Below are 12,620 nucleotides of genomic sequence, written 5' to 3'. Positions count from 1 at the left end.
GCTGTGTGGAATTACGGTGCACACCCTTAATATCTCTATAACAAAACAAATGTTCTCAACATGGACTTTGATACACCCTCTCTGTTCTTTGCTTTTATAACATTAGTTTGTCAGAGTAAATCTTCAGAGATATATTTAAGAGAGAACCTGATATTTTAAAATTGTTTATTTCAGCCGGTTCTAGAATGTAAGACAGCAATGAGTCCAACTGTCTTTCAGAAAAGGAGACTCATTTCTTTGATGTTGTGTCCAGATGCTTGCACGTGTTTTTTTCAGTAGTACCAGTGGTGTATATTCTGTTATACTTGGGGGTGTGTATGTTTTCTTCTTTTTAAGTTAGTCTGAAAAGGATATTGTGCCTTCGGCCTTGTGTCAGTGTTTACCCTGGATTTGAGGTTTTACTGTGGAGTTGAAGCATCTGTGCAGTCTCTTACATCTTTTTCAGTTCATTATCTATACGCTAGTACTATATGGATTTTAGTTTAAATCATTCCACAGCCAGAGGAATGATCCCACTCGTATGAAAATACCTTTTTATTTTCCATATGCAACTACATTGTGAACCTACATCCAAAGCTAAAGCATAAACTTGGCTGACCTTGCACCCATTAATTTTGCTGTCTACTTACCAGCCATTCTGGTTTTGTTTGCTTCTCTGAAAGGGTTTTTGTTAAGCACAGAAACAATATCTATTATTTGCTTTCAGTAACCATTTCACTGCCAAGTCCTCTGGGGGTGATCACTTCCTTTTGCCCTTATTTAATTGTTCTAGCTGAACCATTTCACTTCACATATGTGGAAGACCTCTGTCTACTCTGTTGTTTAACATAAGTAATTCACTGAAATTGAGAACATTTCCTAGTAGTGTAGATACAGCCTAAAAAGTTCATTACTGAGACTTAATCATGCAGCTGTCTATTGCAATTCTCAGGGGGAAATTGTGTATTCTCCTCATTCTGGCTAGAAGAAATCTGGACAGATTTCTTTCCATGTTTCCTCTTGCATCCCCCCACTCCTCCCCAACACTTGTTAGTTGGGAAATAAATTTCATAGTTTTGAAAACTGCTAGGTTTTCACATTCACATCTAAATTTAGATCTAAATCTAAGTTCAAACTAACTTTCTCAATGGCATTTGTTCCAGAGTCAGTGGACCAAACCATGTCCAAGAATTAAATTAGAGCAGAGCAAAAGCTTCACTATAATTAAGATTGAAAACCCCCTCTTTGTTCAAAATTGAACTTTTCTAATATTCTGAAATCCCCATGTTTACTTGGATGTATGGATATTTATAATGCAGTAAGGGATTAATGTTCTGAGTTTTGGATCAGCTGCTGGGGCATTGTTGAAATACAAAAGAAAAGCCTTTGAATAAACATGCGTGACGCTCCTAAACTGAGTGGCTTCTGCTATTTTTGTGTGAACTAGGTGGATGAGAAGCTTTCCAATTCTTCTGTGTGCTGCGCTTTTTTTGAAGCATTCTGTGGTGTCTGAGTTTTAAAATTGGAGACATAATCTGGCTGTATTATTTTTCAGCCGAATCAGTTCCTCGATGTGGTTTAGAATGTAGCCTCCAAAAGAGCACAGCTGGAGGGGCAGTCTGGGTGTTGGTAAGGAATGGCACTGTCTTGAAGCAGTGTTGTTTCCAGACACAGTTTTGAGCGGATAGCTTTCTTATCTGGATATGAATTTGGGAAGTATTGGTGACTCTGTAAGGGGAGGAGAATGTCTGAGTTATCCTTCTCTGTGTTATGAAAAGGGAAGACAGTTGCAATAATCATTGAGGTGAAAAAGCAGAGCACATTTTATCCAGTGCTGTTGCTTCATGAGCTGTTCTCTTTTACCTTCTGAGGACATTGCATTGAAATAATGGATTGCTATGCTCGCCTTTAATTTCTAAAAGCTGGAATTTGCTGGATTTCTGTGACACTTGCTGTTTCTGAAGGGAGCTCAGTGTAGCATATGTGACCCATTTTTGGTGTCTTGAAATGGTCTCATCTGCTCCAGTTTCCTCCTTTAGCATTTTTAAAGTTTTGGTTGATAGGTTCTTCTGCGTGTAGACCAAATGAATGAAATAATGTCTGTAAATAGATTCTCAGGGGCTGGTTTGCTCAGCATTTATCCCAGATAGAGCATGGAACTGACCATGCTTCTTAAAAGCAATATCAAATGCAATATTTGGAAAATAACTAAGCTCTACAGGTAAGAATGAACCTAATACTCAATATTTGGGGCATCTGTTCATCAAACATCAAGGTCTGGTTCCCATGTTGCTTTGACATCTGCAGGCGTATCCCGCAGATAATCCAAATAAAAGCTTCCGAAAGCAGGAAATGCAAAATTACGGTGTTTTATTTCATCCTTTCACATATCTTTCGCTTTTTATTCTGGTCAAGCACAAAATCTCCTGTTTTGGGTCCTATGGAGGTTTGTGCAGAGTGACACTGCACCTGTATGCTTTCCAGCCAGATGTGATCCGAGGATGGCAGTCAAGCCATTTGTTGTGTGGAGGCCACTGAGGAACCGTAACTTTCATCTGCTCAGGAGGACTCTTGATGGGTGTGCCACCTATCATGGAGGTACTGTAAGCTTTCTTACAGGTCACACTGGCCTTTTGTGGTGGAGGAATACAGGGTGAAAGTAAATGTGGAAGCTGTGTCATTAATGCTTCAGCACAAGGGCTGCATTAGGAGAGACTGAGGAAGTTGAATGAATGAGCCTTTAATGTAAGCAGACCTACCAAATTGTGTTTTGTGTGAGTGGAAGACAATTGGTAGGCAGTAGGACAGCAAAATGAGCTAAGGGTGTGACTTGAGGCAGTGAAGCACTGGCGTAGGGCCCAGGTTTGTTGCTGCCTGTTGGGCCCATCCATTTAGTTGCTGTCTGTGATTATATATTTAGGCAGAAAGGATGCCAGGCAATCAGAAACAATCATTTTAATATAGGATAGTCAGCTTGTGTCTCTTTAACAGCACACAGATTATAAGCAGTTCACATGTAGTCCCCACACCAGGGGTGTATCAGGTGATCTGCAGTGGGATTATGCCAGTCCAATTCAGCAGTCTGAATCCCTGTTAGTGGGAGGAAGTCAGGCATATGGGATTTCTGAGTCTGAAATGTGTCATCCTCGCACCCACCCACCCACTACTGCTCCATCCTTTAGCAGTGTAGGAGGATCTCATGGTGGTTGGTGTCACTTTCCACCTGTGAGTTATCCCTGGGGTTTCCCATTCGTGCAGCCTTAAGTTCAGTAACCGTCTTCTGAATCTTAGCCATAGGAAAATTTTAGCCTATAATGTGTAGTCAGATGAGTTAGCTGTCCATGTGCTGATGGCTCCTAAAATGCTAATATCTAAAGTAAAAAGGATGAACTAGAAACTGAAGTATCATGTGAAGAATGTTTGGATGAGTGAATAAAAGGGGGTATTTCTGACTACTTCATCTTTTGAATGGTTATTTGTAATCATATGTAACACAGACTAGCCTTGGACATCGCAAACATTTGAACTCATCATGGTAATACCCATTTCACTATAATGGTCTGTACAGAATGAAGTACACAGGAATCATATCCAGCCAGCTTTAGAACTTTAGGTAATGACTGAACTCAGGTATACTTAATGCAAAGTCTGGAGATAGGAAGAAATCCAATTAATATTAATATTGAGGATTCTGTAAGAGTCAGGCTGGGTGAAGCAGCGCTAGCACTAAGAAGGGCGTCACTTCCTAGCTGGGACAGAAAGCTCTCACAGTATATCTGTCGCAAGGAAGCAAGGTCCAGGTATATACAGGTGTGCTCTGCAGCAGCAGCAGTGTTGGATCCAGGGAGTCTGATGTGGAGCTAGACCTAATGAGTAGGACAGGAGCCAGGCTAACTACGGACAGCTACTCAGGTGTCTGCAGTGGTCTAGTTCTTCTCCAGGTTGGATCTACTGAGCTTAATGTAAAGCCCATGTTACGGGAAAGCAGTTCAAAACTTCTGTGGCACAGCTGTACGGAACTGCCCTTACCAGCAGTATAGCTACATGCCTGTGGTGATCTTAAACGTGGTGCAGATTTGAGCTAGCTCTGGATAGAATTGAGTCAGGTTCATTTATTTCATGCCATATTGGTATAGATTGGAGATTAATCCATCCACAGAAAACAGAATTAGCTTTGTGTTTTCTAGCTAGCCAATCATGGCTAGACTCAACCTGGACCTATCTGTTAAAGGAAGTTCTTGCAAGTTATGTTTTTTTCCTAATTTAAAAAACTTTAGGAAATGTAAAGGAAAAAAATCTTCATGAACAGAATTAATATAGCAAAGCAGTATCCTGTACCCTTCTGGAATGCTGAATTCAGCAACGTGCAGATTGCTGAATTCTAGAAAGAAAGTATTTATAGTGTACTCCCATGCAATAATTCTTCCGTAAAGAAAGAATCTTTCAAATGCATATTCTCATTCTAAAACTTAGAGCAGAGCCTCTCTCCTACTCATAGTCATTTAAGGCTATTTCAGACAAAGAACATCTGCTGAATATAGCAATCACTTTGCTGTTTTCTGCATGGTATTATCTAATGCTGTGGTTTTATTTGTGTTCTGCAGCCTGTATCCATCCAGCTGCTCACAATATCCACAGCAGGGAGGCTTTGGGCATCAACACTGAGACAAACTGTATGCCATGCAGTACTGAAGGAAGACATGCAGGATTTCTAAAGCAATGTGTGCATCTCTTCTAGTTGGTTGCTTACATATGTATTAGGCAAAATGAAGGACTCATCGCATTTTCTTCCAGATGGTTTTGTATCATTAATCAGGGTTAGAACTTCACTGTGTTGCTACAGCTGATCTGGAACTCTGCCTAGCCCATTGGATGCATGTGATATGTTTGTGAATAATTGCCATTTTCAGGAAGCACAATTAAGTTTGAGGATTTGAACATTACCAGTATTTCCTGAGCTTCACATTTTTGTTCTTCATCTACTGCATCTTAGAAGAAAAATGTTGTGTTGAATTTAGTGTTAATTTCTTCAGTTCATTTATTTTATTTTTAATTTAAGATGTGAATGTTGCTATCTTCCTCCTTGCTGTTTGAATCATGCAGAGCTTGGGAGAAAGGCAGTCAAATTTATACTACCTCTCCCTTTTATATCGTAAGTCCTGACCTTTCAAGGGATGTCTACTGAGATCTTCATTCACACCTTCAACTTTTCAAGGGTGTTGCAGGTCTTTGTAGAGTCAGTGTTTTACTGGGTAACTAAAGCTCTAATGAAGGTTTGCTATAGTGAGCAGCTTTTAGCTGTTTTTTCAGATGTAAAATACTACGGTACTGTTACCTTCCAGATGTCCCTTTATAATTTGTTGGAATTTTTGGTTGAAGAATGGACATTATTTGCACGTAGATAGTAAACTACCTGTCTGTTAGATAGAACTAGCTGTTAATTTTAGAACTGTTTAAATTTTAGTTGGCCAACACTGCATTATAAAGGAACGTTCCCATTCTGTTTAGTTTAAATAGGAGTCAGCCTAAAGGAGTAAAAACAAAGCACTGCCATCCACACATTACTACTTACCTTGTGGCAGGATCCATGTGTTCCAGAATCATCAGCATTTTAGAATTAGCCTTCAAAAAATCTCAAAAGTTACATGGTATTAGATGAATCAGTTTGTATTGCTCATATTAGTTAAGGATGCATGGTAAGTGTTGCCTTTGGCCTTAACTAAATCTACATGGCTTATACTGATTTAAGAGACTTCCACAAGAGGGTGCACCATTTCAACAAAATCCCATATAAACCAAATAAGCGTGTCCCCATTGTGGGTGTATTTTCTATCATTTTATGTATTAACTCACGTATGTAAATCAACTTCAAAATTGGGTGGATGCTTTAATCAGTTTAATGTCCCAGAGCGTCCCTCCAGTGTGTAATAGATACATGAATGGATACATGATACTTTGCGGGTGAGCAAGTCAGGAGGTTTAATTTTGAACAAGAGGCACTTGTTTCTAGGAGTCCCGTTCACACTGACAAAAGGCTGTCTTCAGACTCCTGTCACCAAATGCTATTTAGACTTTGGGGGGTTTTTAGTGCACTGAAATGTGTTACCTGTTCCTAGTTTATGCCTGATGCCCTGCAGATGCTCACTACATGCTTTTTAAGAATAAGGTTCTGGGATATTTTTTTTTAGGTTTTTTTTTGGGGGGGGGGGGGTGTTTTGTTTTGGGTTTTTTGGGTTTTTTTTTTAGTTTTTAAGCATCACTAATTTTCCTCTCAAACTGTTACAACACTGGATAGTACAGCTGCAGAAGAGAACTCCATCTAGAAAGATGCCTTCTTGAGAGATTGCTGACTTGAGTATGACTGATATGGTTTTTTTCCTGTTTCTACTTTGTGGTAAAATTATTTCTTGTTTCATAAGATAGATGGGAACTCTTAGTAACGCTTCAGCTTAAGTTGTATAATGTTACTGTACTGATATGCTAAAAGTATTGAAGTGTTCTGCTGCATGTGTAGGCCAAAGTTCTAGGTCCATTCTTCTAAGACTGCAGTCCTAGGGTAGTAAGATATCTCTGCAGAAATGATTAACAAATTTTCCAGCAAAAGGGCCCACTTTTGAATCATGGATTCCCTGTCCAAATACATGAATCATAAATCACTTACATAGATAAGATTATCTGATAGTCAGCAAAATAACTAGAAGTGTGGTGATATTCATGTGTAATATATGATTTTTTTTCCGAGAAATGCTGTTTTCACCAAACTTTCAGATTTTATTAAATAAGAGAAACAGAATGGTGTGCTTTTAAAACCTTTAATTACTAGTACAAGATATTAAAAGAAGGTAAATTTGAGACCAAGGAAATTACTATTTTTTGTTACTGCTAGCCGCAAATGTAAAAGTTGGGCCTGGATTCAAAAGGTTTCATTTACTAATATTGATGAATTGGAACTACTCTAGTTTTGATACTTTTCTTTTGAGCAGTGTAAAAGAGAAGACTATGAGGCTTTACTAAAAAATCACCACCACACAGTGAATATGCCGTTTAACTAGCAGGAAGATTTTTTTTTTTAAAGACTATAAACTAGCCACCTTCTTCCATTTATACCAGTTCTAGATTATCATGTGTGAGCAGATGTGTGAGCAGATGTGAGCGTTTTTTTACTTGCTTGTGGATAGTACCAAAGGAATAATCTGTGTTTATATTTTTCTGAAAAACACTGGGTTTAGGTCATTGCTGTCTTCCAAAGAGCCAAATGCATCTACCAGTCAGATACGCAATACTGCTTAGTTATCTAAGATTCCTGGCTATATCTGACAGCAGTAGGGCACAAGGAGGAATAGTAATTACTATAGCTATTTACTTACTGATCATCTTGCTCTGGCGTTTTCAGAAGCAATTTTTCATTCTGACAGTGTGTGGAAGCCATTTTTAAAAACATAGATACACAACACAGATGCCCCTTTCTGTGCTCCCCAGCAAAGTAGGGTCCCAGCTTCTTTTCTAGGCAATGGCATGAAGCATTTGCCACTCCCAGGAGGTCCTCCTTCTGACCTGAAGTTGTATGTACCAGCCTGACCCAAGTTCAGTGGAGGGAAACTTTAATTAATAGAAAATTTTATCTCAGCATGTTTGGACCTTGAAATTTCTGCCCTCCTTATCCTCAGGAGGGACCAAAGCGAGATGTAGCCCACTAGGTGTCACTCCAGCAAAGGCTACCCGAATACAGGTGTTGACTAAACCTTTGCTGCCCTCCTCTCTCTTCCTTTTCATTAGTGAAACTGGCTTGCATTATTTCACCTTCATATAAACACAGCAAGCACTTTTTTCACTTCTTAAAAAAAACACAATTAAAATTACCAGTCAGTATTAAGAGGGAGGATAGAAATACGCACAGAAAATAAAATTTATAAATATTTAATTATGCAACTTGTAAGGGAGAAAAAAGAAATCTATATATAATAGGTTGAAATATTATGAAAAATGGACTATTGCAAAAGTCTAATAGGTATGGAAGAGTTAGCACATCTTGATAACATGGTGAACTGATCAGAGATTCTCTTTTCCTATCTGTTAACTTTTAAAAAAATGTTTGCATCATGGACATTTCTTTTCCCTTGGTACTTACCTAACCTGACTTCCTGGCACATGTCCATGTCAGAACAAGGGTAGGGCTTGAAATGTTACATGAAAGTGATTAGCATTTGTCATCGAGCATTGGTATGGAAAAGAACCATCTCTTTGGTTAATTCTAAAGCATTACAGTAAAAATTAGCTACACAGATGAATTCCCAAGTTTCATGTTGATTTCTGTAATAAATGTACATCTTTTGTTCAGTACTGTAAAACATTAATAGATTGATTGTTTTTCCACTGCTAAATCAAAGTCAGAAGTTTAGTATTTTTACTAAAATAAAGGTGGTATAACTTTGTAGTCTGTTTCCTACTGCAAATAACGGTAATAATTCAGTAGCATAAGAATAACAACTTCCATTCCTTTTTATTATTTTCAGCATTCATGTCTGCTGCTACGTAGCAAAGAAAGAGGCATATACATTTCTATGTTCTCTTTGACTTTGAAGTGCTAAATGGTTGATCCAATGTGTCAAGTGCTGTTGTGCGAGTCAGGGTACCTGTGTCCTCTTCCAGTTGCCACTGACTTGTTGCTTAACCTTGGATAGGTCTCATTTTGTATTTTTGTTTAATTGTTATAGCAGACAACTAAGATTAAGAAAATATTAATATAATTATATTACATAATAATGATAATGTTAAGAAAAACCTGGAACTGTAGATTTCAGTATTTTAGGTAGTAATATGATGTACTGATTTCTTTACTTACAGTGGAAAATCCAGTGCTAAAAAGCAATTTTTTAAAAAATGTAAAATGTTATGTAGTGATTGATTAAATTGGAGAAATGATAGAGAAGTTCTTGGAGGAAACTCTTGTACTACTGAAGTCAACTTCATTCTCTTCTTGATTTGCTGTGTAAAGTAGGTAGATTATTTTAGACATACAGAGTATAAGTACATTGGGAACAGTAGCACTGAGATTGCTCACAGGAGGAATTTTTTTGATACCTTGAAATCAATGAAGACCACCTGAGAACAGTGTTACATGTAATCTCAAAATAAGTTAACTTCCAACCAATGTAACTTTCTGTAAGCATGAGTTTCAGTCATGCAGTTTCAGTCATGCAACTTCTGTGTTGAGTAGCAAGATCTTGGAATGATAGCAGTGGTTTTGTGATTATCATACTACCAATTAAATGAATTATCGTTCTATCAATAAAAAGTAGTCTTGCAGTACTGATGGTTTTGCATGGTGACCTTGAATCACTTTTTCTGGAGAGGCTGCCTTACTTTCTGGAAGGGCCGCCTTAGATACTGTGGAAAGGTGTGTGCCACATTAACACCACACAACATCCTGCCTTTTCTTTTCAGTAGTTTCAATGTTCACCTGCTCCATAATTGAGAAAACGAAAATGTAAACATCTTAAACGTTTTGGACAGTTGACTGAACTAGATAGTGCAGTTTAGAAAGATATCCTGAAGGCAGGGAAGTATTTTTAGCTTCATTAACTTCTTTTCCTGGTTAGAAAGAATCAGGAAAGAAAGGTTTTAAAACATGTTGGTCTATATACTGCATTGTTTTTGCTCCCAAAAATGTCAGCCCACAAATTCCCCAAAAGTGCATCTGCAGGGATTCTTAATCTTTAACGAGAGGGCTTCCCCACACCCACTGCTAGCCACCTCAACAGTTTTTCCCTCTGATTTGATGGCAGAAGATCTTTTAACATAGCTCGGTTTTACCTTTACGTGACAAGAACCATAGCTTTTTCCCCATGTGTTACTGCAAGTGGGCACATCTAGTATCACCATAGCCCACTTTTTTAACTTCAGGAACCTTTACTTTCCCTTGAAAAGTAAGTTGGCAGTAGTTTCTCATTGTTTCTTCCACTGTGTACCTTAAAGGGAGTGCTTTGTTACAGCAGCCTAACAAAGGTCGTGACGAGGCAGTTTGCAAGGTAAAGGCATCCTGAGAACAAGTGAAATACAACTGTGGGAAAGGTTAGACTTTGATTCCTGGGTCTCTGTATTAATTGGGTTATACTGGAACCCTCTTACTATTGCCTGATTTTAAAATGGTGGTATATACCACTCTTAAACTTGTTGGGAGGGGAGAAGTTGTGGAAGACAGAATGTGGAGTCTAACAGCTTTCTTTTCTGCTGGATTATCTGGCAGAAATACATTGAGCTAAAATAAGAGCTTGTGGCTGTGACTGTTCCTCTCCCTCCTTCTTGCTGAAAATGCAGAGAGCAAGAGTCTGTGCAAGATAGACTTGGGATTTAATGGCTTCACAGGAACTGAGAAGATGCAGCACACCTTATGTGCACTGCCTTCTTCCACAGCATCCTTCCAGTTCCCACCAACATTTGTTGACTTCAATTTATATAAAACAGCAGAAAAGGACAGTTAACCTTCCTGTAATGGGATGTGTTTTAAGACGTTAAGAATGTTCATTGTGCAAGTATTGAGGTAGAAGAGGAGGTCTTGTTTCTGTCACTAGAAAAAATTGTGTTGGAGCCTGAGAACCTTTTTTTTAGCATGAACATTTAAGTCAAAGACATCTCCCTTCTTTCATCAGCAAATAAGTGAAGCGTGCATACTGATTATTCCAGTATTTGCAAGTCAGAATTGTAAATTACTGCATTCACTCTGATGCAGTTTACCATCTGAAAAATAATTAAAACTTTCTTTCTGTTGCTTAACATTTGAACGTGTATTTAAAAATGAGATCATACTTTCATGGTGGTCATAGTTTCTTTATATATTGGTGTGGGGTAGCCTCAGAAGTGGGTGTATGATCTGCTGGTGTGCTGTGATGTATTTCCTTTAATCATACATTTGTTTTGAGAAAGATGGTTATTCCAGGCCTCCTCCTTTCCTCAGTTACATCCTTACAATCCCACTGCAGTGGGAGTTGTGTGTACCTTAGTGTGTAGTTCAGCCATATGTGCTACTTATTTATATCTCATGCATGAAGTAAGCTATTCCAAACAGATAATTTCTGTTCTGGTAATAGAAGATAAATGCACGTGTGTATACAGTTCTTTCTCACTAAATGAGGATATGACACGTTGCCAGTCATCGTGCTTGGTAAAGCTCTTGTTTTGTCGAGTCCAGACAGAGTGTAAGGCTGTGCCTGTCTGATGTTTCAGACGCTCAAGAGTTCAGTTAATTTACAGATGATAATTCGTTTTCAGCTCCTGTAGATATAGATGCCTTCTTTACTCAGCCTCTATTGTGTCATTCTATAAGAAGTCAGCTCCAACTGCACGAAGCTCAATTTTTGTAATTAGTTTGTTGAAATGGCATGTTCTCCCCGCATTATAAACGCAGCTGTGCAGCATTTTCAAAACGCACTGTAAAGCTTATGTCATCTTAAAATGACGGTTTCTTTCCAGATGCCTGTATTCTCTGTATACATAATTTCATAAAATCACTGAGCATTCATATACATGAGGAATGAAAGACTGGCTTTATTTAAAAAGAAAACAATAACACAAATAATATAATAGGCGTTCCATCAACATAAATTTTACCTTCTGAAGTTATTCACCTCTTTAGAAGTTATTTTATCTGGCCAAGTTAGTGATGCAGATGCACTCAATTCTGGCGGTGTCGAGTCTGTGTGAACTGATGGACGTGTCCTATTGAAATTTACTACAGCAATACAAGTGTGTGATTCACCAGGGAAGCGTCCCAGGCTGTCACACCAGCAGCTGAGCTAACCCATCGTGCTCTCAACACGCACAGCGTGCAGCCAAAAGATGACAGCACGCTAATGGCTTTTGGACAAAAGAAAGTTAACTATGTTCTTAACAAATTCCACCTATAAAATAAACCATGTAAATAAACAGTAACTTACTGTAGTTCATTATATTCGCTGCACTTCATGCTTTCTTTTTCAGAGTGTGTCACAGGCAGTAACGAGTACAGGCCCAAATCCTGGCAGCCCCATGTGAGAAGGGGGCTGAGCTCACGCCGTGTAGGTACAGAAAATGAGTCACGGTGACTTTGTTCCAGGATGGGCTTCTGGTTTGCTTCTTAGTCATTAATTAGTGTTCTTTGAGTAACTTACAGTGTGAAATTCAGTAACATTTGGAAGTTGAGAGTGCTGTCTTTGGCTTTAGTGAGGACTGTTTATTCCAACGTGCTGCTGCGTGACTTTTAAGCTGCAAGGGCTGACAAACTTGCATGTTCTCGGAAGCAGCTCCCTCCTCGCGTGCAAGCACACACGCACGCATGCCTGTGCGCTGTCATCGGCCTATTACTAGTTATTTTTTGCCTCAGGAAATCCTCCTTGGTAAGACGCTGGGGCTCGCAAGGTTTACAGAGGTGAAACTAAATGCTTAATGCGTGGTAAATCAATCGCAAAGGAATTTCTTATCCCTTTGCTGTTGGGAACGATCTAGTCACTGCGCTTTCAGTTTCCTCTGGTGTCACTAGTTAGATGTGGTTCAATACGGGGACTTTAGACACGCGAAAGGACACGAAGGACTGTCACGCGTGTGGGAACAGGGCCTGCTTCAGCCTGGCCGGCTTTGTCTCCATTCCGGAGCCCTCGCACTGGCCC

Source organism: Pygoscelis adeliae, unplaced genomic scaffold (assembly GCF_000699105.1).
Source record: "Pygoscelis adeliae isolate BGI_AS28 unplaced genomic scaffold, ASM69910v1 Scaffold241, whole genome shotgun sequence".
Taxonomy (NCBI): domain Eukaryota; kingdom Metazoa; phylum Chordata; class Aves; order Sphenisciformes; family Spheniscidae; genus Pygoscelis; species Pygoscelis adeliae.
Note: the sequence above shows the minus strand (reverse complement) of the source record.